This window comes from Talpa occidentalis, unplaced genomic scaffold, assembly GCF_014898055.3.
Source record: "Talpa occidentalis isolate TD23 unplaced genomic scaffold, MPIMG_talOcc4v2.1 talOcc4.2, whole genome shotgun sequence".
NCBI lineage: Eukaryota > Metazoa > Chordata > Mammalia > Eulipotyphla > Talpidae > Talpa > Talpa occidentalis.
Window position 1 is genome coordinate 59,143,681 of NW_023602073.1, and position 4,348 is coordinate 59,148,028.

Genomic DNA, 4,348 nt, shown 5'->3' on the forward strand with positions numbered 1-4,348 from the left:
GCGCAGACCTCTCCTGCCGCCTGCTGCTCCCCTCAGCAGTGTGCTTCGGTCCTTCTGCCTGCTCTGCTCCCCGCTCTGGCTCTGGTGAATTCTCTCACCCTCCCGAGCTTCTGACTGTACCCAGTGCTTGTATAAATAAATAAATAAATAATAAATAAATAAAAATACATGCCTCTTTAAAAAAAAAATTAAAAAACAAAAACAAATGAAAGGCATCCAGCCATCCACCAAGGCTGGTATCTAAGGATATAAGAAGTCTCGGCTCTGCTCCTCCCGGAGCGCCGCCCTCAGACACCATAGACAAGGGGGATGAGGGGGCTGGGCCGAGGCGCGCCTGGTCACGGGGCTGCTTTTAACTGGGCAGAGCGGACCCCGTTACCATCAGTGACCCCCCCCTCATCGACCCCAACTACGCCTGTGCGCCCCAGGGGGAGCCCCCCCCACCCCGCGAGACCCGCCGCATCCCGGGGGCTGGTGGGTGCTGGTGCCGAGGTGTGGTGGGGCCACGGGTGTCGTCGCTACTTCCAGGCCAGGGCTCCCCTGAAGGCGGGGCCCCAGGGTCGTCCTCTCGGCCCCTTCTGCCGACGCCCGTGTTTGGGGGCGGGAAGCCCCCAGCTCCAGATGTCAGGGCGCCGCCCGCCCCGGCCGCCTGGCGCCCGGACACGCTCATCCGCGGCCGCTCTGGCGTCGCGGCCACGGTCTGTGCCGTCGCTGCCCCCCGAAGACCGGGCACGGCCCCCTGGGAAGCTGCGGTGCGGGCCGAGGGCTGCCCGGGGCATCGCCCCCGATTCTGTGGAGCCGCCAAGGCGGTGGGCAAAGTCGCCCCTCAGCTGATGGGGAAGCTCTGGCACCGCCTCCGTGCCGCCCCCTAAAGTGTCGGTTGTGCACCTGACCTGCCGCCGGAGAAAGCCTCCAGGTACGATGACACCAAGAAGGTGGTGAAGCGGGGGTCAGAGGGCACCCTCAAGGGCATTCTGGGTGACACTGAGGACCAGGCTGTGTCCTTCAATTTTAACAGAGACACCCACACCTCCCCCTCCGTGCTGGGGCTGGCGTTGCCCGCGAGGACCACTTTGTCAAGCTCATTTCCTGGTGTGGCAATGAATTTGGCTACAGAACAGGGGGTGGTGGACCTCCTGGGCCACACGGCCTCCAAGGAGTCAGAGGCCCCAGGACCACCAGCCCCCGCAGAACACAGGAGGAAAAGAGGTGCCCTCAGCTGCCAGGGAGGCCTTCCCTTACTCATCCAACACATTGAGATTCTCCTGACCTGTCACAGATCCATCCTAGACCCCCCCCCACCTTTTTTTTCATCCTAGACCCCTTGGCGAAGGGAAGGGGTTCAGGGAGACCTGCCTTGTCATGTGCCATCAATAAAGCACTGTCCCCAGCCAAAAAAAGAACTCTCAAAACTCAGTAGTAAATAAAAAGCAATCCAATTAGAAATGGACAAAAAGAAAAGGACACTCATCAAGGAGGATGGCAAGCACAAGAGGAGATTCCTCAATTGTAATCCACTGGGAAATGCAGATTAAAAGCACCAGATCTCACAGTGTACCTGTTAGAATGGTGCGTCAGGGTCCTCCTGGTGGCGCAAGGGGTTAAGCACCGCAGTATGAAGTTATCTGCAGCCTTTGCAGCACGAGTTCGATCCACAGCCGGCCAGGGAGCAGCCCACATGATGCAGCAGACCTCTCCTGACTTGCCCTCTGCTCCCCTCAGCTGTGTATTTCAGTCAGTCTGCCGGTTCTGTTCCCCACTCTGTCTCTGGTGAATCCTCTCACCCCCACCCCACATCTCTGGCCTGTATCCCAGCTCTTGTATGCATAAATAAATATTTTTTTTAAAAAAAATGGTGCATCAGTTTCCTAGGACTGTAATAAATGACCACAAACTGGGTAGCTTATAACAACAGAAATTTATTCTCTCACATTTCTGGAAGCCAGGGTTCTGACACCAAGTTATCAACAGGGCCAAAAGACTTTAGCGAAGAATCCTTCCTTGACTCTTCTGACTTCTTGAGGCTGATAGCAACCTGTGTCCTTGGCTTGTTATTGTATCACCCCCAACCCTTTCTCTGTAGTCACCTGGCCTTCTCCCCGTTTGTGTCTTCACATAGCCTTTTCATAAGGACATTGTTGTTGGATTTAGGGTTCAACCTAATCCAGTAGGAACACCTTAACTTGATTACATTTGCAAAGACCCTACTTTCAAGTAAGGTCACAGTCACAGGTACTGGAGTTTAAGATTCGTACATATCTTTTAGGGGGACACAATTCAACTCACAAAGGTGTCTAAAGTAAAAAATAAAGGTCCACAAATGTTGACAAGGAGGAACTAAATCCCTTACACATTGAAGCTGGCAGAATTCAACAGTTCTTACAAAACTAAATGTGTATTTATCTCAAAAAGAAAACCCATGTTCACACAAAAATCTGGACTCAATGTTCTTAACAGTTTTATTCACAGTAACCCAAAACTAGAACCAACCCGAATGTCTTTCAACCAGAAAATGACTAAAACTCTGGCAGAATTTAACTATGGAATGCTACTCAGCAACATAAAGGACTAAACTACTGATACATGCCACAACCTGGATGCATCTTAGAGCGTTTGTGCTTAAGTGAAAAAGCCAATCTCAAATCACATGCTCTAGTATTCCATTACATAATATTCTTGAAATGATGAAACTATAGCTATGGAGAACAAAGTAGTGGTTGCTAGGGGGTGGGGTTAGAGTTGTTATAAAGGGGTAGCAGGAAGGAGTTACTTTAAGTTGGGTATCTTGGTTGTCATGGGGACTACATGAATCTGAGTTCAAATTGCACAGAACTACACAAACACACAGGTAGATAAGTACACACACACGTGAGTGAAATCACCAGTGTATTTCAGTATTCAGGTCAGTAGTTCATTTAACAGTAGTGTACCTGAAATGGAGCAAACCCAAGAGAACTGGGGGTGACTCAGTTGGTGAGTCAGTCACATACTGTGTCTGCAGGACATGATTTGAAAGCAGACACATGTGAATAAATAACAATAATAAAATTTATCTCTATAGGGAATGATAGAAGGTAGAGCTGAGAGAGAACATATAAGCTAGCACATGACCAAATGCCATCTGTCTTACCCTAGGTAGTGTCCACTAAACAGAGACCAAGGTCCAAACCAAAGCCGCATGTGGCTGGTGGTTTCTCCAGGCACCAGTAGTTTTATTGCTGAAGCACTAGTGACCTAATTACCCAACCAACCATCAGTTTAACTCCCAAAGCACTAGTTGAGCCTCTATGTCCATCAGCTCTTGCTCAGGAAGTGGAGTCCAGAAAGTACTACCTCCTTCCATCAAGTTGATTGTGAGTACCACCCACTGGCATGGAGGTCTCTGCTCTCTGTTCCTCTTACAGATCAATGTCAATTTTTCTGTTTTGATACTATATCACAGTTATAAGATGTCACTATTGGGGGAAGCTAGGTAAATGGTTCATGGGACTATTATTTTTGTGACTTTCTGTGAGTTATTTTAAAATAAAAGATAAAAATTTATTAAAAAATGAAATGAAAAATAGATATACAAAATACAAGGCCCCATTTTGAAATCACAGATTCAACAGCCATAAAACACTATGTCAGACTATTGTACAAGTAACCGTTATGTTTTGCACGTGTTAGGCTGAGCAGCAGCAAGAAACATCTGAAAGAAAGATGCCAGACCATCAGCCACATTTTGAGTAGAAGCACCTGTTTAAATACTAGAAACAATTACTAGAGATGGAAATTTTCCCCCTTTGTATTATTTTTTCGAGTTGGAGTTTCATGATATTGAAAATAAATCTAGACTAAAATATATAGACTAGAATCATATATGTACATATATAAATACAGTACATAAAAAAAACAAGGGTGTAAATCACAGCCAATCCTCCCTGTGTCTGATCCTGTCATCTCTTCCACCCCTAGCTTCACTTTCTGTCCTCCATTCCTCTCTGTCATCTGCTTGCCCTCAACCTCCCTCTCTCCCTACGGCAGGTCCCAGACCCTGGTCCCAGCCTGTCTCCTTCCCCTAATGTTGGGTGAATCAATGAGGCCTTCCAGACCTCATTCCAATCTTACCCTCTCCTCTCAGGCAAGCCAGGCTCTTCTTCGTCAGCCTCCCACTGCCTGGCCCCCATCACACCAGCACTCATCCCCTCAGAGGTGTATGTACTCCCCTTCCAACTGTGAGGCCACAGGGCTTCTCCACAGGATGAAAGCCGGGCTAGGCCATCACATTTTGTCTCTGCTACAACTTGAGGAGCTATAAAACCCTCCCATCTGTAATAATAATAGTAATAATAATAACACATTCATA

General features: G+C 48.3%; 1 pseudogene; it reads left to right on the plus strand.

Moving 5' to 3' along the window:
- The first annotated feature begins 621 nt into the window (after positions 1–621).
- Positions 622–1,319, plus strand: LOC119251409 (glyceraldehyde-3-phosphate dehydrogenase-like; annotated as a pseudogene).
- The last annotated feature ends 3,029 nt before the right edge of the window (positions 1,320–4,348 follow it).